Source organism: Ceratotherium simum, chromosome 10, assembly GCF_057802395.1.
Source record: "Ceratotherium simum simum isolate JZ-2026a chromosome 10, ASM5780239v1, whole genome shotgun sequence".
In the NCBI taxonomy this organism is placed as follows: domain Eukaryota; kingdom Metazoa; phylum Chordata; class Mammalia; order Perissodactyla; family Rhinocerotidae; genus Ceratotherium; species Ceratotherium simum.
The window spans coordinates 72,821,103-72,846,518 of NC_141909.1; the positions used below are offsets into that span (position 1 = coordinate 72,821,103).

At 39.3% G+C, this 25,416-nt stretch overlaps 1 protein-coding gene across 4 annotated transcripts in view; it reads right to left on the reverse strand.

Annotated features, from left to right (window-relative positions):
• B3GLCT (beta 3-glucosyltransferase) overlaps positions 1–25,416 on the reverse strand; it is a 215,293-nt gene that overhangs the window by 57,633 nt on the left and 132,244 nt on the right. The window lies entirely within an intron of this gene.

Below are 25,416 nucleotides of genomic sequence, written 5' to 3' on the forward strand. Positions count from 1 at the left end.
TCCGTGGCTTAGCGGTTAAGTGCGCGCGCTCTGATGCTGGCGGCCCGGGTTTGGATCCCGGGCGCGCCCCGAGGCACCACTTCTCCGTCCAGCGCGAGGCCGAGTCCCACGTACAGCAACTAGAAGGATGTGAACCTATGACATACAACTATCTGCTGGGGCTTTGGGGGGAAAAAATGAATAAATAAAATCTTTAAAAAAAAAAAAAAACTCCCACAGTAGCTCAGCCACTCTGTTTCCCATCACACTCAAATGGCTACACTCCAAAACTGCTTGAACCCAAAGATTCACTCTCTCCACTTGGCATCTAAACACTGAAAGTTGCTAGAGATGTCACAAAGCCAGACTGTCATACTGAGTTTAAACTCATGATCATTAATCTCAAAGGGACGCTCAACCTTCCCCAATGACTCTACAGTTCCCCTCATCATAAGCTCACTCGCCTCACTCTCAGGCATTTCAATTTTCTCTTCTCCCCTCAAACCTTCCATGACCTCTTCTCGACAGCCCTTTCCCTCCCTTACTTGCCTTATATTTTACTGGAAAACAGAAGTCATCAGACAAGAACTTTTTCATCTTCCTGCAATCGAATGCACAGGTCTTCCTGCATTTGCAGACATATTTTTTTCCTGCTGCAATGGGAGAAAGGCCCTTCCATCTAACAGTGGCGAGTCTTTCCACTGTAGTTCGATCACTTCCACTCTGCTCTTCCAAGAGTTCACTCCTTCAGTTATCTCCTCTCTTTGCTGCCCTTCTGTATCAGTGCTCTTTCTCCACTTCACTGATCCCATGAGTATATTCATAGGCTCTAGTATCTCCCATCTTAAAAGAGACTCCCTTTGATCCCACAGCCTATTCTAGCTATCTCCTCGTTTCTCTGATCTCATCCACAGCAACTCTTCTTCAAATGGTTGTATTCATTTTGTGACTCAACTTCCTCATCTGCACGAGTTGGCCTTTGTCCCTGACTCTCCAAATGAAACTGGACTTAGAAAGTGCCCAGTAAATTCCATGTTTTCAAATCCAATGGCTTTTTCTCAGAAACTTACCTCATTTGATTAATTTGGTGGCCTTTGATATTGACTTCCTTTTCAGACACTTTTTGTACTTTGGTTCCCTGATAACCTTGGGTTTCTTGGTTTTTCTCTATATCAGGCAGATTGGCTAGGGAAACTGTGAATTGGGGAACATTTCTGTTAACTGCCAAATAGTAAATATTTTTAGGCTTTGCAGGCCACATAGGACTCTGTCCCTTGTTCTTCTATGTTTTGTTTTTTAACAACACTTGAAAAATGTAAAAAACCATGCTTAGCTCATGGGCCACACAAAAACAGACTCCAGGCCAGACTTGACCTGTGGGCTGTAGGTTGCCAATCCCCGGCTTAAACAATAGAGGTTTAACACATACTTGTTAACGTGTGTTAATCACGGGTTAGGTGAGGGTTCTACTCATAGTAGTGACACAAGACTCAGGCCTATTGAACAACCACCATTTCAAACATGACAGTAACTGTGCCAGAGTGAAAAGAGAGCTCTGGAATGTTCCATATCAGCAATGGTTGCTCACAACTCATTGGTGGAAGTAGTCACAGAGTCCATCCAACCTTGGGGGAGCCAGGAAGTTTAGTTCCACTGATGAACGCCACTACTCAGAATCATGTTGTTGGGAGAAGCTCTCCACAGGTCTCTCCCATTTCCACATGTCTTACAAGCAGATACACCGACAGCTTTCATTTCCAGACCATCTTTTCGAGGACGTCTGTATAGCAAAGAGCCTTGGAAGATAGAAACTAGGGTCCATTCTGGAGCATGGGACAGGTTTGTTTACTGTCCAATATAACAGAGATAATGTCTTTCTGAGGTAACAGATGGGCCAGTTTGCTTGGAGCCCATTAAAAAGATTGGGGTTCCCTAACCTCCGAGTTCCTCATCTGTGATGCGAACCCACTGTGTATGCAAAATGCACATATCACCCCTGTCAGATTTGGGGGTAAGGGGAACTGACATGAATATTTTCTGTGCCATGAGAAATAAAGTCCTTTGTCTCTGACCTAGCATCTTGTGTCTTTTGCCAGCATCCATGAAACTGTAGCAGGCTAAGTCTCGAGGCAAAGAAGGTTCCCACTCTCATGGGGCTTATATAACAGTGGGGCCACTTTCACTCTTGTCACTTCATCAGAAAGGTCTTTCTTGACCCACTTCCCTACAAGTAATTCTCTACCACATCATCTTATTTCCTTCACAGAAATTATAAAAATCTGAAAAATGAATTATCTTAATTTTCCATTTCCCTCCTCTTGAATGTAAGTTCCTTGAAAGCTCCCATCACCATCTTCAGTACCAAGAACAGTGGTCTGGTACATATCAGGCACTCAAAATAGCTACGTTGAAGGAAGAGAGGAAGAAAAAAATAAACGAGGGTGTTCCCAACCCCCAGCTGGTCTGAGTACTTCTGTCCAGCTCCAGAGTTCAAGTGCACTCAGAGGGGTTGACCAAAGGGATGGCTAAGCCTTCAGGAAAGGTTAGCCAATGAGAGCCAACCCAGACTTAGAGATCTTTCTCCCATCAGGAACAAGAACACTGGACCTATTCCCATGCCAAACTGCACTCCTGAAGAGAGCTAAAGGTTTCCCCCTGAATGGACAGATATGGGTACAGATCTTGGCTGACCAAGCTGAGTTTGCTGGAGCCACTCACCTTGCACTGCAAAGCCAACCCTGACAGACCAAGGAGAAAGCCTGGGTATCGCTGCTTCACAGGGGTGAGGGGTGGGGAGGACAGGGCACACAGTTTATCTTTAATTTGCATCTCTCTCTTACCATGGATTTTGCAAGCTTCTCTCAGTCTGCACTTTCTGTAAATTTGATTTCCAATCCAGTGACTCCTAAAATTTTTAGATCCAAAATCACGCACCTACCTTTCCTTGCCCTGCCAGATTTGGAGAGGAGACAAAAAGGGTCATCTCTATGTGAAAATACGTATTTTTCTAATTTCCCATTATCTCTTTCTAAAACTTGGGGTCTCCTGTTTATTTTTGCTCTCTCCTGCCCTGTTAGTCCTGTTCTCATCTTCTTCTCCTTCTGCTCTCACATTGACAGCTCTCTTTGGGATTTCACCTGAAATCCACTGCATTACTCTGTATATGCTGACATTTGCAATCTCTTTTCTTACCTGAATTTTAGATACTGCAAATAGGCTTGGGGAGAACGATGGCAATTTTTACTTATTTACTTTAAGTTGCAGCAATAGTTCAAAAGGTTTTGAGTTTTTAGAGTAAGGTCGCGTACTGTTCTAATAATTCAACCATTTAACACGGTCAAAAGAATTTGCTGGCTTTTGAGTCAACATGACAAATTGAGGACTCACTAATTTTTTTGAAGTGAGTTAAGCAAATGTTTACTTCAGTAAAGAAGGGCAAATGTGAGTTACACACTTCTGATGCCTTGCATTGCTTTCTGTGTTGGCTAAAACAGTGACTCCCAAAAAGGTACTCCTACAGAATAGTTTCCCAGTGAGATGGGCTAATGTGTACAAGTGCTCATATTTTAACAATAGTCTTTTCCCAATTACCTGGAAAGAAATAGATGAACTGAAATATTTTCTTAACTTTAAGGTTGTTCTCCCATTAATAGTGTTCATGCATGTGGAAGCTGCCGCTACTTACCTGGTAACAAAAGCCAGGTGATCAAATCTAATGAATCGATAGCAAACCGATATTAACAGAAAATTCAGAATCCAGTGATCTTGCTGAATCTGATTGCATCTTTTTTTCCAAACACATTGTTTCACATGTCTGAAATGGTTCCTGGTTTCATGAGGAAATAAACTCGATATTTGTGGACTTCTAAAATGAGTTCTTTGGTTTCTAGTTGTTCTGCTGTCTAAACAAAGTTGTGACTGATTATCCCAGACCATGACACAGACCAATGTCCCCTTATAATTGTGAAATTACAGTGTTTAAAATTCAGTCTTAAAAGCATCCTCATGCTACATATTCTACAGTCTTAAAAATTTATTGGCAACCCAGTCAGCCCAAGAGAGACTCCTGAATCAGCACTGAAAAAGGCCAAAATTCTATAGCAAGATTGTACCTCCATTGTCTCTTAGATGGGCCTTCTCATTTAGTTTTGCCACTCAAAACCGCAAAGTCAGAATGTTTTTTTTTTCAATATGTATCGATTTGGAAAATGGTTGTTCCTGTCTAGGAAAATTTAGCTTATTTAATGCCAAATGAACTTCTGCTAGGGTTCTTTGTTGATGGCTGTGCTAGCTATGGATGGATTTTGATGTTCATGTTACTGTTTATCAGTTTATGTTCGTGTGTATGTGTGTGTGTGTTTTGATTTGAATGACATATCGTTCAACCTCAGCTCAATAAAATGATTTAAACCACTATCTCTGTGGGCCCATTTAAGATGAAAACATATAAAAACACATGAATCAAGTGCTATGAAATAATGAAGGAAACATCATTCATCAAACTGTTAGTCTGCAGTAATCAGGCTGGACGCTGAGTCTGGGTTAAGAGGAGTAGAGCCATCTTGTAACATATTTGACACACGGAAGCCATGCGCCCACGCGTTTGTGATATAGATTGCCTTTCAGGAGACTTCATGCCTCCACTGAAAGAACACACTTGATATTTATGACCCATCTGTCAACTCAAAGTTTGCTTTGGTTTTTATGTTCCCAGGTCTTCCAATCTCGGTGGGACAAGAAAGTGAAGCGGCAATTGCTTTCCATGGAGATACTATCACTCTTCACATGTTGTAGTGTGGATGAACACTTCAATTCTACTTGTTTTCATGTTTAAATGTATCAATAAATTGTTCAATAAAGGTATCAATAAACTTACCAGGTGGATTTTATGACTAGACTGCTGTTACTTTTTCCAAATGTCTAGTTGCTTTTGAAGTTATCATGTAAGAAGGAAGGAGATACCTTGCCTGTATTGAGATAGACAACCAAGACAACACGGGCAAGCACTGCATGGAGAACAAGCACCAGCAAATGTACTGACTGAGAGCCAACGACTCTTATCCAGCTAGAATTCCACACGACACAACAACTAAATGAAGGATGAAAAATTCATTTGTTTTTCTGGTTGTTATTTTCCACAGCCTGCATATTCTGTTTCTCACTAAATAATTGTAATTTCGTGCCACTTAACAAGACAATTGTGACAGAGAACGTGAAAATAAAGTGAGTTTCAAACAGTGTCTGAGCCAACAGTTCTGAAATAAAGAGCAAACCTTAATCTTGAAAGTGGTGAGGAGAGGTATGCCTGAATCAGGGCGGGCGAGGTGTCTTCTGAGGGCACCATGTTCTCAGGATGCTCCCCTGCCCACCACATTAACTTTGATTTTAGGAGGTTGCTCTCCTGGCCCATGGCTCCTCCTTCTGTAGTCTTTTTCTGGGTGATTTAACTCACAGTCATGGCTTCAACAGACATGAGGTGGATTTGTGTTTTTGCCCCAAACATCTCTCCAGAGCTCTACACCCATATTTCCAAGTGGCCCAATGGTGTTCCAGAGGTCTCCACTTGAAGTGCTTCAGGACTTCAAATGCAACATGACTAAACTCTTTATCTTCCTCCTCCCTAAATAAGCTTGCCTTCCTTTATTCGTTACCTCTGGGGATGGTCCGCCACACTCCCATAGCCCAAGCCAACCCTCTTCCTTAGCTCCTATTCCCACTGCTCTGGCTTAGGCCCTCATCACCTCTTACTGGATCTAGGGCAATAACATCCTTACTGTTACCTCTCTCTGGTCTTAAACCACATCAGTCAATCCCTCAAAATCTTTTTCTAATATGTAAATTACATAAGCCCTTCCTTTGATAAAAATTCTTCAAGATCTTACCATCACCCAGGACAAAATCTAACTACTTTTTACAATCCACCAAGTTCTTTATAAATCTGGATTTTAGTTCTCAAATCAGTACCATCTTCTTAATTTCATCAGTTTTGACATATTTGTGTTTTCATATTTTATCAAAATAATATATATATATAGTTTTAAGAATCAAGTAATATAGAGGACCTATAACTAAAAGCAAAAGTTTTTTTTCCTAGTCCTCTTCCTCCAGTCCAGATCCCCAGGGAAAGCATTTTTCATCACACATTTCTAATTCTTCTGGTGTTTACCAGTGTATTTCTAGATAATATGCTTTTATTATCACTTTTTACTTAACAACTACAGAGATCCCCTTACCTGCATTCTCCACCTCCTCTCAATATAGTTATATCACCTATTTATCTTCCTACTAGCTACCATTTTTAACTTCAAATAATATAGTCAAATTTCCATTTCTTGTTGCATCAACTCTAGATATTATCTTTCAACCCTTCAGATTGTAACACGAGGATAATAGCCTTCCTACCCTTTCCTTCACCTCTCCTCCCCACTCCACTCACTCCCCTTCCTAACTTTTGTCATATGCACTTGTACTTTTACAATCTTTATAAGCTACTCTGTAGCAATAAATTTTTCTGTTCTTTGTGAGTAGGTGGATTCTTGAAATTTTAAATATCAGTAACATACTTACATTATTATGCCTATGTAAATATCATTCACTGCAGAGCTAGTTTATGTTGTGCTGATGTTTCTTTCCTTTACAGCTTTTGTTTTCTGAAATGTCTAATTGCCCTTCCTCTTTCTAGCATTCTGTCCCTTTATCATATACTTAAGTCCATCCAGCATCTCAATGGCACTATAAGGTCTATGAATCCTCTTTTCCTCCAGGAGAGCTCCCCCGGCGTTGTCCATCTTCCTGCTGCAAGCTGGCCTGATTGTTCTCTAGGCCTGCTGCATTCTGTCACTCTGGGACTCTTACTGCTCCCCTCAGCAGGAGGCATTGTTTTCTGGATCCTTTTCTTTGTTTACTGTCTCTTTTGGCTGGAACATGAGTAACTTCCTAAGAAGTAGTGAATAGTGCATGAGAAATAAAAGTTCTGCATCTTGGCATATTTAATAGTATAGTTATTGGCTCTTCACACTTGATTGATAACTTGGCTTGCAGGGCATTCCAAGTTCTAAATCACTTACTCTCAGCACATTAAAGGCATTGATCTATTTGAGTCCAACATCTAGTATTGCTTAATGCCCATCTTATTCTCCTATGAAATGAGTAGACAACAGTGCCTCCATTTTGTACCATGAACTCCCTTGTTAAAAACATATGAATCTGTGCTGACCTTGCTGACTTGTCAAAAGGGAGTTGTTTCCTAAGAAAGGACTTTCTGAAGGACTGTGCAAAAATATACTTTTTCTGGTAGCAACAAGACATCCTTAAGTAAGCTAACGAATTGTAACATAATGTTATTGCACAAAATTGGGGTTTCTCTTGCCCGATGCACATATAGAGCCAATTATTACAGCATCAGCTTTTGAGAAAAAAAAAAAAAGGCTTTATTGCAAGATGGACCTGCAAGGAGACAGGAGGCATAAGTTCTCAGATCTGTCTCCCCGATTCAGGGTTTGGGGCAAAATTTAAGAGGTTAGGGTGGATAGGCTGCTACACAGACATGCTCCGGGGTACGTTTCAGTTGGAGGGCTTTAAACATTTACGGTGAGATGTGGAAGGGGCTTTAACCCCGGATCTTCTTAGACAATGAACCCCTCGCTCCTGGTAAGAGTCCAACTTTCAAGTTCCAGTCGTGTCCCGGTCCTTTGGTTCCATGTGGGGAGAATCTTTGGTTTTGGGATCACTTCAGGTCAAGATTTTCTCCTGTCACCGACTAGGTGCCCCGAGGAACTCAGGGGTGGGCTTTGAAGCATTTAACTGTTTTTCCAAATTGTTTTCTTCCCCTTTTGTTATGTTAAGGAGATGCAACCACCAACCAGCCTGAACCAGACCAAGCCTCACCACAAGAGCTACGCCCATGATGTTTGCCTTATTTTTAAGGCTAAGATCTCTCCAGGAGGAGCTTAGGCCTTATCACCATAAGCTGCAGTGTATATGGAAACATGTTTTCCTACTGAGCCTGCACAACCATATACCCGCCTCTCCTGTTTGAATATTCATTCCCCAACCAAAATAAAGGTCCTTGCTTCCCTTTGTTTGGGGATGCCATGACTTTGGAAATGATTCCTCATGGTCTCCTATTTGCTGCAAATACACTTTACTTTGCGAGATAACTTCCACTGGTGTATAGTGTTATTTAACTTGCCAGGAGGTGAACCCACTTGTTTCGGTAACATCCTCTGTGCATGCTCTAGCTACATGACTTGCAAATTTTTCGGTTGCCCCTGAAAAACCTTCTGGTGATAAGATGGGGTCATTTGAAGTGGTGCTCAAGGGCCCGTGGTTACAATAAGTTTACCCTCCCTAACAAACAACTGAGGTGGTTGTTCTGGGCTCTCTTTTTTGCTAATAAAAACACCTGACTTTTGCTCCTGAGGGGGATACTTTTCTGGCTGCTGCTGGAACTCGTGTTCCCTGAATTGCAATTCTAAGACCTCAGATAAACACTCTCCTTTTGTTTGCAGTCGCCTCTTTTTTCTAAGTTGACATATTTGGTGTCAGAGACATGAGATTCAAAGTAACTTTCTGCCTATTTCCGGTGCCACTGTTGGTGTTAAGCAGTGTATCTGTGTGAGTCTCTTGTGCTCTATCGTCTCCCCAATAGCCCGGCGCCCCGGTGGTGAGTCCTCTTGGTTCCAAACCTCCCACCTTGGCTGAGGTTCTGGCTTTTATTCTGGGTGTCTTTTGGAACCAGTTTAAGAGAATTTACTTCATTTTTGGGTGAGTACATACTTGTAGTGGGAAGTACGTGGTCTAGGACTGCTACAGGAATTCAACCCCCCATTTGGGGCTCCTGCTGGAATTGTGCTTAAAAATTATGGGCTCTCTGGATGTATATTTTTAGATAAATGGCACTAGTATACCAAGGATGATTTAAAACTTGCTTGGCTCCAAGGGGGCTCATTTGAAATACCTAAATTAATTTATTTGCAAGCATGATTAGAAAATAGATCTAAAACTAAACAAGTGGAATGGGTGAACTTTTGAATAATTTGGAATTGTAATGGCTATTCTGAGAAAACTGTTTCAGATAAGTCCACCTTAAGGGGCACCCTTAAAAGAGAGATTCCAAACCTCTCAGGGACAACAGAATGCATTCTTTGATTGGTATGCAGAAGCTTCTGAAAGACAAAATGATTCAAAAACAGCTCTAAAAAGGATTTTTACAGCAGGCAAATAAATGAAAAAAAATCTTTGACATGTTTTGTGCCACATTGAAAAGTTTACTGTAAAGATGAATATGCTTTTAGAAATGATAAAATGTGTTTATAGGTTTGCTAATCTACTACAGGATGCTAATATACGGTAATTCAAAATTGCCTGCTTCCTAGTTTTCATTGGAAAGCAAAGATTACAAATAGTTCAAAAAGTTCAAAGAAGAGCTGAGAACACAAAATGAACCAAGAGAAAATGTTAGAACACTTAGAGTAATAAACGTAAATTAACTCTATTCAAACTGTGTGTGTGATGCTGAGAATGCAGGCAAACAGCAGGTGCCCCTTTGAAAGAAGAGAAGCAATGGAGCTCTCATGAGAGCCTCCTCCTCCTATGGAAGGACTTACTGTAACGTCTCAGTTTTCAAACTATGGTCACAGACTATTGATAAATTATAATTAACATTTATTTAAATAGAAAATGTATGTGGTATCTATACTTATCAATATAGATAAATGGATAATATATATCTTCAATTTTATCTATACTTCATAGATAAACTTATTACATACAAATAAAAGAAAATAATTTTATAAAATGCAAAATGGAATGCATGTTTGGCATATACTAAAAATAAAAAATATGTATCAGTTTATTAAATTTTTATTTCAGTTACTTATGCAGTTTTATATATGTAGGAATATGCTAGACCATAATATACACTATAAATCTTGCTGTGGAATGGTCCAAAATGCTTTGAAAGCCACTGCTCTTATGCCACAGTAAACTGAGCAACAGAAGGGTCTATGCAGCCAGATGGAGAGGCCACTATAAGAACTGTACACACACAATGATAACTCCTCAAGGCCAGGCTGTAATCACTCTCTGATAGGCTTGTATTTTATTGCCTTTTCTTTTCAGGTTTACAGCCAGGCAGCAGTTTTTGTTTAAAAAAACTTCCCCCATTTCTTATAACTACCTGCAAGGCTGAGAATTCTTGTGATGGCTTCCCAGATATTTATAGCTCTGCCATCAGTTCAGAAGTTGTTGTTCCATCTTTCCAATCTTTATTCTGCCTACTCAACTTAGAGCCACCTCTTCAGCAATAACATGGGGATCTTTTTGCCTCTGTCTGTTCTATCATCCCTGGTTTGGCAGAGCAATGGCAGGATGAATTTCATACTGCAATTTACAAAAAGCATATGGTTTGTTTTAACTACGTTATATAGAAGGAGGTTATATTCATTTAATGTAATGCATAGGCAATTATGCTATCCTCTAAGAGTAAATGTGTAATTATTCGGCTACAACTGCCTTCCATCATTTCCTTTCTAGATAAACTTTGTAAGTTTTTGAAACTGAGAAAACGACTGTATATGAAAAATAGACAAGGAAAGTAGGATATGTGTTTTCAGTAAGAGAAGGAATGAAGAATGAAGATGCATTTTTGTTAAAGGAAAACAAGAAAGTAATTTTGTCCTACAACAAAATGATTGTTCCAAAATAAGAAAGAAAAAGATAGGACAAAACCTAAATAGACATAGAAAGTTGTAGAAGGTTTGTGAAAAAGGGATCTTTAAAAAGAAATTTTAATGAGTGGTCAAGCTGGCTAAGATTACAATGAATTTATTTAAAAACCAATTTTAATATCAAAAGTACACTGCTGCAAAATTAGAATTTGGTTTTTCTCTCTAGTAAAACGACAAAGTCTTCTCAGATTATTGTTCTGCTCTTAAGAAATTATAAATAAAGTTTTTTTACCTTTAATGTAATCTGCCTAGGAAACAAAGATTCTGTGTTTTGTCTTTATCAGGTCTTTGATTACTTAGAAAAGCTGAGTTTTTTCAATATTAAATATATTAAAATAGCTGGATTTAACTTAGAACTATGCAACCATCTGTATTTGCCTTTAAAATCTTTTTGTCACTTTGGTTAAATGGATAACTAAGTATTGTTTCATAAAAATCTGTGATCCTTTTTGATCAAATGTTTTAAAACCTTTTTGATATTTTTGACAAATTTCCCCAAAATCAAATTCTAAATAAAGTTTTTTTGACCTGAAAGATATTAAACTAATTAGGCTTATTTGATACATTAAATTACATGGGAAGCATTGTCAAACAAGAAGTAACACCAAGCCTTCTTTACATTGCATCTGTATAGCATATGTTATGTGTTTCAGAAATTATGAAAAAATTCCTGTAAATCTGATATGTCCTAATATATTGTTACCCATCATAACTCCAATTATTATCTTAAAATGTTGTACATCACAAAAATAACCAAATTCCCTTGTCAGTTGTATTATAATAAACTTTCATCAGATCTTGAATAAGGGGCATTTTTAAGTCTTTTGTCATTTGTAGACAGTTATTGTTTTACTCTGATGCTTTGGCAAAAATTGTGCCTATAAAAGTGCTTCACCTCCAAGGACATTCACAGAGAAGACTTTGACAAGTACTTTAGAACACAGGTTTTTGACAACACAGGTTTAGGATCATAACACTGAACTGGGTGGGAATCTCTAAAATCCCTATGGGAAACTGATTGCTTTAACATTTTGTTTTCCACATTTAAAGGACCTCTTTTGCTCCTCTCCTTTAAGCTATCTATAGCTTACAGCAATGTTGTAAATTGTACCTTTGCAGCAAATGTTGACGCATTTATCTTTTTTTCCCTATCTGATCCTTCCAGAATTATGCAACTCTTATTAAATATTCTTATTTTTATGACAATATATGTATTTGCATAAATTCAATGAGAATCTGTTCTCCTTATAATGGGATTCCCAAAGCACCTAGCCCCTGCTTCCTTTGATCCACAGCTGATAAAAGAGGATACACTTCAATTTTGCAGAGGCATAATCAAATCCATAGAGAATAATCACACTTTAGCAGAACAATCCTTCCACAGTGTGCACTCGGGAGACAAAAACACCAGACATCATAATCTGCAGCCCAGAGCTTTCATCTATTAGAAAAGACACCTTTAGAAAGACTCCCTCCAACCTCACTGGAGGAGACCTTACCAGGTACTGTTAACCAACCCTTGCGTTGCTAAACTCCAAAAAATAGACTCAGATTCACATGTTACATCTAAAAAAAGCACCAAACCCTGACTGAACCTGCACACCAACTGATGACCTGAAAGTAAGATTTCTAGGAATCGAAGCAGACGAAAGCTGAGCAGGCAGCTTTCCCAAGAATCTGGACCAGGCCTGTATATTTTTTGTGTTCTTTCTCACCAACAATTTGTTATTCTTTTCATTCTTTAATCTTACTCATCCTATTGGGAGAGCTCTGTTGTCTATTCTTCTACATACTGAAAGCACATGGTGTCCATTTGTAATTTGCATCTTTGTACTCCCTCTTGTGGACCCCTTTACACAAAGTGGAGAACTCCAACAGTGGGTTTATGCTTGGCATCTTACCCTAGAAAGCATCCCGCAGATCCTTTGGGAAGCTGGACATGGAGGATTGTTGGATTGAAGTATTTGGGTGACTGTTTATCAGCTTATGTTTGCCCAGATGACCACATTAGATGCTCTTCATTGAGATGGATTTTATGGATCAGAAGGCTTAGAGGAAATTGCTGTTGATTCTTTCACAAGACTGCCACCAAAGGGCTGGGTGGAACCAGAGCAGGTAATCAAGCTATCTGACCTCAAGAAACTAATGTTGCTCTCTTGATGTTTTCTTCCAGAAAAATCATGAGCAAAAGGGGAAAATGTGAAACAAGTTGACAACAGTGACTCCATTTTGTGCCCTGAATTCCATCTTGTTAAAAAAATATGAAACTGTGCTGACCTTGCTGACTTGCCAAAAGAGAGTTATTTTCTGAGAAAGGACTTTCGAAGGACTGTGCAAAAATATACTTTTTCTAGCAGCAACAAGATGTCCTTGAGTAAGCTGATGAACTATAACATAAATTTATCTTCCCTAACAACTGAGGTAATTATTCTGGGATCTCCTTTTTGCTAATAAAAATTCCTGACTTTTACTTCTCATGGGGACACTTTTCTGGCTGCTGCCAGAAACTGTGTTCCCTGAATTGTGATTCTAAGACCCAAAATAAACACTCTCCTTTTGTTTGCAGTTGCCTCTTTTTTCTAAGTTGACACTCTCTTCAACATAAGAATCCTGTGATTTTCCTCTTGGATCTTTTCGATCTTTCCTTTATCTTTGGTGTGTCTAAGTGTGGGACGTTTTTATGTTTTGCTTTGTTATGTTTTGTTTATTATTTATTGTGCTAGACATAGAATTTGTTGTTAGTGCTGTCAAGTCAATTCTGACTTCTAGTCCCTGTGTACAGCAGAGCAGAACCCTGCCCAGTCTTTTTTGCTCCATCCTTTCATCTTCCCTAGCTATACAGGAAATGCTCTGACACTATTCATAGAGTTTTCATGGCCAATTTTTTCAGAAGTGGTCAGGTCCCTCTTCCTAGTCTGTGTAGTCTGGAAGCTCTGCTGGAACCTGTCCACCCTGGGTGACCTGCTGATATATGAAATACGGGTGGCATTGCTTTCCGCATCACAGCAACACGCAGCCGCCACAGTATGACAACCAACAGATGGGTAGTGTGGTTCCCTAACTGAGAAACAAACCCAGGCCACGGTGGTGAGAGCACCAAACCTTAACCACTAGGCCACCAAGGATGGCATAGAATAGGACATTTTAATTGGAAGATTCGAGTCTCTTTTTAGCCCAGGGAAATTTTTAAAAATTATTTCTTTGATCATTTCTCCTCTCCAATTTCTATACTATCCGTGGAAAACCCCATTCATTGGATGTTGTACTCGATGATTTCATTTATATGAAATTCTAGGAAAAGCAAAACTGTCAGGACAGAAAGCACATCAGTGGCTATGGAGGGCTTCTGGTGGGCAGATGGGGTTGACTATAAGGGGACATGAGGGAACATTTTGAGAGGCAAAAATATTCTGTATTATCACGGTGGTAGTTTCATAAATGCATACGTTTGTCAAAGCTCATCCAATTGTACACTTAATATTGGAAAATTTTATTGGATGTACATTATACCTCAAGGAAAATAACTTTAAAAAAGAGCTGAATCAAAACAGTAAGAAGCATAATGAGATCTATAGTAGAATATATTTGTGTAAATTATAAGTAATTGCAGCATATCCATACAATTGATTATTATTCAGCCATAAATAGGAAAGAAATACTGACACATGCTACAACGTGGATTAGCCTTGTTTTCAGTTATGCTCAGTGAAAGAAGCCAGATGCAAAGGGCCACATATTGTATGATTCAATTTATGTGTAATATTCAGAACAGGGAAATTCATAAAGACAGAAAGCAGATTTGTGGTTTCCAGGGCCTAGGGGAGAAGAGAATGGTAGTGACTGATTAATGGGTATGGGGTTTCTGTGTGGGGTGATGAAAATGTTCTGGAATCGGATAGTGGTGATGGTTGCACAATACTGTGAATGTACTAAATGCCACTGAATTGTACACTTTAAAATAGTTAAAATGGTAAATTTTATGTTATGTATATTTTTACCATAATAAAAAAACAGTACATGCATACTGTTTTTCCCCTTGCAGCACTGTTGGTGTAGCTTGTATTAGATCAAATTTTCCACCAAGAGAAACTATAAAAACAGAATAAAATTTAGAAAAAAAGAAAAGCTTTCGAATATGATCATCAAAAATTGGCCAAGGAAGCAGGACATGAAGGGTGTGATAATCGGACTTTCACATGGTCTCCAGTCCTTCTCCCGTGGTATTCAGGCCTTTGTGTAATCCCCTCATCCTGAGTGTAGGTGTGACCTGTGACTTGCTTCTAACCAACATATCACAAAGGTGATGGGCTGTCCCTCTTTGATTCCATTATGTAAGATTGTAACTTCCATCTTGCTAGCAGACTCTCTCTCTTGCCTTCTCAGTTTGTATGCTTTTGATGAAGCAAGCAGCCATGTTGGAGTAGCCCATGTGGCGAGGAACTGAGGACAGCCTATGGCCAAAAGCTGGCTAGAAAGTGAGGCCCTCAGTCCAACAGCCCAAAGGAACTTAATCCTGCCAACAACCACTGAGCAAGCTTGGGGGAGCCTTCCCTGGTCTAACCTTGACACGAGACCCCAGCTCTAGCCGACTCCTTGAATGTAGTCTCACGAGAGAGCTGGAAGCAGGGGACCCAGCTAGGCCTTGTCTGGATTCCTGACCCCAGGAACCTGTGAAATAATAAATGTGTGTTGTTTTAAGCCTCTAAGTTTATGATAATTTGTTACACAGCAATGGATAACTAATACAAAACACCAAGAGCCCAGAGTGAAGGACAATGCAATGGGGTGAGCTGGGCCACCTTTGTCCCCCTTTCCCTCAGGAAATTGCTCATTTTCAGTGCAAAAGATTGAGGCTGAGCACAAAATAGCTGCCTAGAGATCTTTCCAGTTGGAAGGCAAAAATGAACACAGGGCTAATAAGGCAGCCAGGACTTGAGGTACCAAGATCCTAAAGTAAAGGAAACCACAGAGAAGCGAACCCAACATTCTGCAGTACCCTGTATTCCGTTTGTCCTCAAGGAATTCGCCACATCATAAACTACTCTGGGTAAAGAGGCCAAGAAATTAAGCACAAATAGTTACTATGTGGCTATATGATGGAACAGAGTTTACACAATCCAACAGAGCTAGGGGAAGTAAAATTACAGTTCAGGATGAGACGAGGGACCCTGGTAAATATTTCAGGTTTTTAGCATAAAACCCTGAAGTGCCAAGTCCTAGATGCACAAACAGAGTGGAAAGACCAGCCCTCGGAAAGCCTCAAGTCCCCCCTGAATCATCTTAAACCCTGACTGGACCAAATTTTTTGCCCCTAGTCTAACTACTGTCTAAAGGAAGTTAAATCATCTCTGGGAAAAACAAAATCACCCACAGACTATATAATATTTCATACAAATGTCTAGCATTTAATCAAAAAATATCAGGCATGGTAGGAAACAAGAAAAATAACTGATTGCCAAAAGATAAAACAAGCAACAAAAACAGATGATCCAGAAGATAGGTGAAAAGATAGAAAATTTTGTTATAAAATTGGAATCCCATAACTAAAGTTAAACAATAAATTGCTAAAAATACTTACAACATATATCACACTGAATTCATATCCAGAACATACTAAGAGATGTTATTAATCACAAATTAATAAGAATATATACTCCAATTGAAAAATGGCAAAGGACATGCATAGGCAATTTCCAAACAAGAAATATAAATAATCAGTGAATAAACAGAATCACCAATTTCACCAATCAATACTCAAATCAGGTGATCTCTGGGGAAATGAGTTCACTTATAAAATGCTACTAGAGGTCCCAATTGGTATATTTTCTTGAGGTCAATTTAGCCATATATATCACAAGCCTCCCTAACAACTATAAATTTACCCTGGGAAAATAATCAGAAAGCTGTGCAAAACTATTTGTGCAAGGATGTTAATCACTGGAAATAATCAAAACGTCCAACAGGATGTGGGTTGAATAAATTATAGTTATGCATATAGTGGAATATTATGCCATCACTAAAGCAAACACACACACACACACACACACGTGTGTATGTATGCATTTGCTGACCTTAAACATACCCCGGATATTTTATTAGGTGAAGCAATCAAGTAATAACCAGTGTTGTACTGTGTACCATATGATCCTGATTTTTCATCAGACACAATGTCTTGCGCAACACATATGAACTATAGTTTCTCCAGGTAGAAGTATGACATGATTTTTATCTTTTTCATACATTTTTTTCCTTCTTTATATATTCTGTGTTCTCTGAATTTTTAATAATGAACATGTACTTGTATAATCAGAAAAAAATACAAGATATTTCTTATTTATGAAAAACAGAAAGCAAAGTATTTCCTAAGTTATGACCTTAGGAGAAATAATTGCTATTGCCAGCATAACTGGGAGCTACTCCAGAAGAGAAGGAGAAAGGTGTTCTTACTACTAAGTTTGACAAAAATCCCCAAAACAAATTGGACACCTGATATGATATCAGGCCAGGGACCCAACTTTCCAGGACCAGACAGCAGGTACCCCCACTTGCCATCCAAGTCATATCTGGGAAAGTACCAAAAGGACTTAATATATCTGTAGAATTCAGTCTTAGCTGTGCTAGAGAGAATCCCCCTTGCAACAGTGGCCCAGAACCCATCCCACTCCTACTGTCTTAGATTCTCCAAGGATGGAGCCTGGGCATCTATATTTTTTCAAAGCCACTAAGGAAACCCTTACAATCATTGAGAGTTGAGGACATGAAGTTGTAAACTGAAGAAGCATGAAAAAAGAATCTAACTAAATAGGGGAAGGTATTCTTCAAGCTGAAACTATACTTGGCCAACTGCTTCTGCTCTTCTCATATCACCTCTTCTGAGGTGTCTGAGTCAGAGTGCTAGATGAAACAAAAAAAAAAAGAGAGAAACCTTCCCTTTCCTCACTTGAACTCTTCTCTTAAACATTGACTTTGAATTTCCAAAGCATTTGGGAAAATATTTTGGGGTGAATTGTTTGGTTATGGTTTTCCTTTTTTTATCTTCCACCCTCTTCCCAGGCCAAGCCATTTGCTTAGTTGGGGGAATGAAAGGTTGGGTATAAAGGATCATTTGCCTTAACAGTCCAGCTGAAAGTGGTGAAAGACAAGAACTATGAGAACAAGTTCTCCTCTCCCTCTGAAACCACTTCTACACACTTGAGAAGTTAAACACTTGCCTCCCTCCCTTGCTCCCTAGGTCAGAGGTGTGGATGAGTGAGGTATTTTGCTATGGACTCCCAGCCATGATGATGGCTCTCCTCAACTCTGCCACAGGACACACAAAGCCATCCCTAGGCCCCCTGCATCTTCGCCACTCACAAGTTCCCATCACAGAGACAGCGGGGGATTATCGCCTCCTTTCTTTCTCAGCTGGGCTGATGTGATGACCAGGGAGTCACAATAGGAGAAGGAAATGAGTGAGAGTATATTGACCACTAATCCCTCAGAGATGGAGCCTGCTCTATGTAAGTGGCAGGGAACCCTATTCCATGCTGGGGAAACCTCTTAATCTTTTTGCATTAAAATCACCTTCATAGGGGCCGGCCCCGTGGCTTAGTGGTTGGGTGCGTGCGCTCTGCTGCTGGCGGCCCGGGTTCGGATCCCGGCTGCGCACCGACACACCGCTTCTCTGGTCATGCTGAGGCCGCGTCCCACATACAGCAACTAGAAGAATGTGCAGCTATGACATACAACTATCTACTGGGCTTTGGGGGGAAAAAATAAATAAATAAAATCTTTAAAAAAAAAAAAAAAAAAGCTGAGACAGAAAAAAAAAAAAAAATCAACTTCATAAAATCAGTGGGCAGATAAATCTTATAATCTGAAATACTGGAATATATACATTACCTCATTAGCAAGGACTAGTCTACAAGTTAACATAGTATGCCTTAGGATGAGTTTAGGGAGCTTTATATGTTCTTTATATGTATTTGCTTTTTTCCAATTAATTAAATTAGCCCTGATTTCCAAGTGAGGTTATAGAATGAAATTATTTGGAAATGAATTGTGACAAGAGCATATAAAACTCTATTTCTTCTACATTTTTGAAGAAGGGATTATAAATTGATCACTTACTGAAATTTAAGTATAAACTCCTTGAAAGCTTATTGGGAGAAGAAGAAGGAGAGGCAGGAGAAAGCATATTTTTCCCCTTTTGTGTTATTTGAACTGATTATCCAGTAATTGATGATGTCTCTGATTAGACTATTTAAACATTGGTGTGTTCTGCTAACTTCCTTTGGTTGACTGCCTTTCTTCATATCATTAGGGACACGATATGATGTTTCTGCATCTTAATTCCAAGCGAGTCAGTGCAACTTTCTGCATTGATATGTGAGAACAAAATATTATCTTTAGCTTCTGATGATATGGGAATATTTTTCATCTTTCTTAAAGTGCTTTAACCTCAAAAAATGTCTGTCAATGCTGATTTAAATTTCTAGGTTGTATTTTCTTCATTTTGTGAATTTCTCTTTGGAATTATCTTGGCAGATATGTTTGGGTTAATTATACAGCTGATATGGTGGGTTTAGGGCACCTGTACTGGGAAGTCATTTAAACCCATTGAAAGGTTGCACTGGCAGCTAAAGGAATCCTACTTCGCAGCATCACAAAGTCATGAGCCAAATTCTCTAGAGAAGCCGCCTCCCAGCTAGCTGAGTAGTTATGGATATTTGACAGGATCAGTTTCCAGACCTGCACCTGCATACGTAGTCTGAGCTTTCTACTGCAGGTACAGGCTCTCCTCCCCATCTCCCCTTTCACAGTCTCCCTTCTCACGCCATAAAAGAAAGGCCTGTCACTCTCCCATTCCTCATCTCACTATGATATATTGCTCTGGGTAGACAAACCTCTGGGTGCAAAACACAGGATCCATTTAAAATCTTCCCATCAGCAACAGGAAACGACTAAGTAAAAATCCTTACATAAGTCAGGCGGTTTCCAATCCTTCACTGTCAACCAAATTGAAGGATAACATAATGGAGTTACTAGCTATTAGAGCACTAAACATCATTTGGATAAATAAATTACTATGTCATTTTTGGCATATAACTCAGAGGATTTCAAAGAATTAAATGACAATAGTATAGTAGTATTGTTTCCATTTCCATCTACTTATCTATGTGCTTACATCAATAAAAATTAAAATAGTAATAAATACTATTCATCCATGAATATATAAAAATTATATAAAACTTCATTAATCTCATTAAGAGCTACATTTCTAATAAAATACTTTCTTATATTTAACAATTATCAGAATATCTAATATATAACCGTTGTTTGGATCAACTGTGTCTTCATAATGATTATAATGATAAATTAACCCAGAATTTTTTAACATTTAAAGCCTCAGTGTCAGGGGAAATTTTTTTAAACAATAATTTATATATATATATACACACACATATATACACATGTACTTATATATACACTTTAGGCCAAGAAGTATGATGGATTATTAATAAATGACTTTTGAGAATTCTGGGCATGAGTTTAAGGAGAAAAAGCAGTGATTTAAAGCTTCTGATTGTTAAAGAAAAGCTCATCTCTGTATTATTTAAATGAATGATGGTAGGTATTAAGTCACCATGGTATTTGGATTCATCCAGATAGATCAAAAGAGTGATTTAGCAGTTTTATTTTAAATTTTTTACAATATACTATAATTATATGTTCTATGACTATTTGAACTCTCAAAGCATAACTCACAAAATGTTAAAAAACATAATTATCAGACAAATAGAAGTTAAATATTATACAAATAGATGAGTCAAAGTTTTAGTTAACCCATTAAAGAAGGAATCAGCATGAAATAAAGCTGTTTTAAAAAGGATATGGGAAACTGGGACTGTATGTAGTCAGTGAAAGAAGGAATGTTAAAACAAGATTGCTGAATTGGATACAAAACTGGTTAATGCATCATGGGGCAACAAAATCATAACCCTCAAGGTTATCTGCCAAGGCAGACAGAGAAGAGAAGTCAACACACCCTACCATTTTTCTACAAACTAACCTCTAACTTTACAGAATTGTAAAATGACTGGGCCCTACAAAACTAAGACAAATTTACATTCCCTGAAAGAGTCAGATTATCCTAAAACCAGCTTGTTAGAAAATGCTCTTAGCAAGACATTATAATTTCACATAATCATCTTCTTATCTTATTTACAAGTTTTGGATAATTCTTCTCAGTAAAACTTATGATGAAACATTTTAAATGTCAACTTAAAAAGGTAAGAAGAGAAACACAGTTTTTCAAAATTCTTTTAGGGGCTACAGGAACAGTAATGCTATGATTGAAGTGTAAGTATGAAATTCACTTTTAGTTATTTCTGAAAGGATTAGTAGGCTATTTTTGCCCATATTTGTATGTATTTTCTAAGAACAGGAATATAAATAAGTGCAGGACTAAAGGTCAAACTTAGAAAATTGAACGTAGATTGAATTCTCTTTGCTAATCCATGGTTCAAATTCAAAATTCATCAATTATTCCAATGAAGTCCTTTATAGCTATTTTCCTCCTATCTGGGGTCCAATACGTAAGGAGGTGTGATACATACCAAAAGAACCGTGTGATCTTTTCGATTTACATAGACAGAAAACTGGGGAATATATGTGGAAATGGATCTAAGAGTTTGGGATAAAGGTGGAAGGAATGTAAAGTTGGATCAGGCTGAAATTAAGACGGGCTCACTGAGCAAAACTCTGGATTCACTGTTTTAGCTTGAGGGGTTAGGAAGAGCTCCGTATGGACCACAGGTGGCCAAATGCCAGAACTGCCGTGCTGTACTGCAGAGGAAAGAATTCAAAGGTTAGGGATATTGGAATGTTAAAGTGGATTTATCATATAAATCCTGCTCATCCACCTTGGGAGGGACCAGAGAACATACTTGTTACCATGATGGTGAGAAACTGATTTGAGAGGGGAGCCCCAACGTCCTTGAAGAGCTCTGTGGTTGCTCTTCTCTGTGGTCAGAAATCACAGTGGAAACTGCTCCCACCAAACCTAGATGTTTAAATGCAATGTGGATTATGGGATCCCAGGATGGCAGGGGCCAAGAGGTGACACTTAATTGCCAAAGACAATGTGGGCATGGTTACTGTAATGGGCAGTGGGACCAAAGCAGTAATCAAAACAGTCCAACTGGCCAAGACCTATGGCATTGGCCAGTTGATCTCGATGTCTCTAGAAAAGAAATCTACAGGCAGCCTACTAAATTCTTTCTTGATCTGTATAAGTGAAAGAGCTCTAGGTCTAGTAAGTAGAAGTCTGACTTGAATCACCAAAACAGTCAGAGCCCCTCATTTAATTCCCAGTGTGTTCAGACCCAGAACCTTGGACGAGGGTAGGCAAATGACTCTCCTTGAGGAAACTACACACTAAACTGCCAAAAATTTACACTTTATCTTTTTCTCAGCCTTCTCCAAAGGGACCTACTGTGACTGTGAACTGGGGAAATGGAAGTAACTAGACTTTTCAGAGATTAATCAACACTAGCTCTGGACTGACGCTAATTCTGGGGGACTCAAAATGTCACTGTGGGGGCCGGCCACGTGGCTTAGCGGTTAAGTGCACGTGCTCCGCTACTGGCGGCCTGGGTTCGGATCCCGGGCCGCACCGACGCACCACTTCTCCGGCCATGCTGAGGCCGCGTCCCACATACAGCAACCAGAAGGATGTGCAACTATGACATACAACTATCTACTGGGGCTTTGGGGAAAAAAAGGAGGAGGATTGGCAATAGATGTTAGCTCAGAGCCGGTCTTCCTCAGCAAAAAGAGGAGGATTAGCATGGATGTTAGCTCAGGGCTGATCTTCCTCACGAAAAAAAAAAATGTCACTGTGGCCCAGCAATCAGCACAGCAGCTTCTGGAGGTCAGGTGATCAATGTAGATTTAGTTCAGATGAGTCTGATGGTGGACCCACTGTGTGCCCAAACCCATCTCGTTCAAGAAGGCATAATTGGGGTAGACCTACTCAGTAACTGACAAAATCTACGCGCTTATTGCCTGACCCACAGAGTGAGGGATATTAAGGTAGGAAAGACCAAATGGAAGTAACCAGAACTGCCTCTACCTATGAAAAGAGTAAACCAAAAACAATACTACATTTCTGGAGGGATTATAAACATTAATGCCATCACACTGGAAAGATGCAGGGGTGGTGATTCCCACCACATCCCCATTCAACTTGCCTATTTGGCCCATGTAGAAGACAGATGGATCTTGGAGGATGACAATGATGACTCCAATTATAACTGCTGTTCCAGATGTGATCATATTGCTTGAGCTAATTAACACATACCCTGGTAACTAGTAGGCAACTACTGCTCTGGCAAATGCTTTCTCTCCATACCTGTTAGTAAAGACTCTCAGAAGCGGTTTGCTTTCAGCTGGCAAGGCGAGCAACACACTTTCTCTGTCCTACCTCAGGGATATATTAACTCTCCATCTCTGTGTCATAAAGTGGTACCCCAGGGGCCTTGATCACCTTTCCCTTCCACAAGATATTGTGCTGGCCCATTACACTGATGATGTTATGCAGACGGGCCTGGTGATCAGGAAGTAGCGACTATACTAGATATATCAGTAAGACATTTTCGTGTCAGAGGGTGGAAAATCCATTTTCAGGAGCCTTCCACCTCAGTGAAGTTTCCAGGGGTCCAGCAGTGTGGGGCATGTCAAGATATACCTTCTAAGGTGAAGATTAATTATTGCATCTGGCTCCTCCTACCAACAAAAAAGAGGCACATTTGGATGTACTACTCCAACCTCTTTAATGAGTGACCCAAAATGATTCTTGTGAGACAATTCTCAAATTTTACATTTCTAAACATCTAGGCATTAACAGCCAATTTGCTTTGAACAAATTTTGCAAGAATATTTGTATGAGCAAAGGGCCTTGGAAAACCAGAGATAGTGACTCCTTCTAGAGCAGATTTATTTACATTCCTTACATACATTATATTACTGGTACAGTACAGTAAAGACAGAGATGTCTCCCTCTTCTCCCCAAGCAGATCTGCTTACAATCCAGGGTACCACGATCATGCTAATGTTTCTCTCTGGAGGAGAGGATGAGCAGGTTGCCAGGAGCACCTACATAAGATCAGGGTTTCCTGTTCCCTCGTTCTTCTCCAGGAATGCCTCCCACGCTACGTGCCAGAAACACCTGTCCTTCAGCACATATTCCTGTGAGAGTTGAGGCTCAGGGAATGGAGACAAAATGTTACTCTGGCTGCTACTATTGCTAAGAGTAATAAATTACTTATTGGTCTGACTCCGATGCCTCATGTTTTTCTGCCAGTATCCATTCAACTGTGACTGGCTAACCTGTTAGCTTGCAAAGAGAATAAAATCTCAGAGCTTTCACAGTCCCTGACTTGAGAGGTTAACACTGATGCCTAGTTATGTTGAACATCTTTTTATGTGCTTATTGGCTATTCAGATGTATTCTTTGGGAAGGGTCTGTTCACATCTTTTGTTCATTCATAAATTGAATTGTGTTCTTATTGATTTGTAGGAATTTTAATATATTCTGGATATAAGTCATTTGTCAGATACATGTATTACAAATATTTTCTCTCCATTTGTCTTGGAAAAATAATGAAATAAAATATGAAGAGGGATAATACTTAATAGGATATACAGAAGTCAATTTCTTCTAACTACATATCAAAGAGAGGAGGTAAAATCTAGGTGCAGACTACAGAATTTTATCTACCCAAATCAGGAGGTAAAAAAAAGTTGAAAGAGGTTAAGGTAAAACTGAATGAGGCTGAAACTCACAAAAGCTTAATCACTGGGGCCGGAACTTAACCAAGCAGAAAGACATGTGTCTATTTTCGGTTCACCATTGACACAGAAGACATAACTGACCAGGTACTCAGAATATTCACCTGTGGCTCACAGAATTCTTGTGTCTCAATCTTGAATTTGTGACAGATAAGTATCAGCTCTCAGTCCTAAACCTCTAATACAGTAAGTTCAGCCAGCCCATGATGGCAATCTGCTCCCTTTGGTTCTGTAAAATGGTACTGTCACACCCAGAAGGTATACTAATAATTACAAAAATACAAAGCAAATGAAAGCCATAATGTGAATACTTTGGTTTTATATTTTAGAATCATTATGTAAATCTATTTGTGTTTATTATTTAAGGTCTTTAAAATATTTAAGAAAATCAGGCCTTCTGCTCCCAGAAGTATGGTAGACTGGTATCAACCCTACTGCTGAAAACAACAAAAAACAACAAAAGAATGGATAAAATCTTTTTTAAATATCCTTAAACAGAAAGCTGAACTGGGGATGCTGGCCCCATGGCATAGTGGTTAAGTTCAGTGCATTCTGCTTCAGTGGCCGGGGTTCACAGGTTCGGATCCTGGGCGCAGACCTACACCACTCATCAGCCATGCAAAGGCAGTGACCCACATACAAAACAGAGGAAGATTGGCAGAGATGTTAGCTCACGGCAAATCTTCCTCACCAAAAAAAACCCCCAAAAATCAAAAAACAAAACAAACAAAAAAGCTGAACTGGGGCCAGCCCCTGCAGCCTAGTGGTTAAGTGCGGCATGCTCCACTTCAGCGGCCCAGGTTCGGTTCCAGGGCGCAGACCTACACCACTCATCTATCAGTGGCCATGCTGTGGCAGCGGCTCACATACAAAA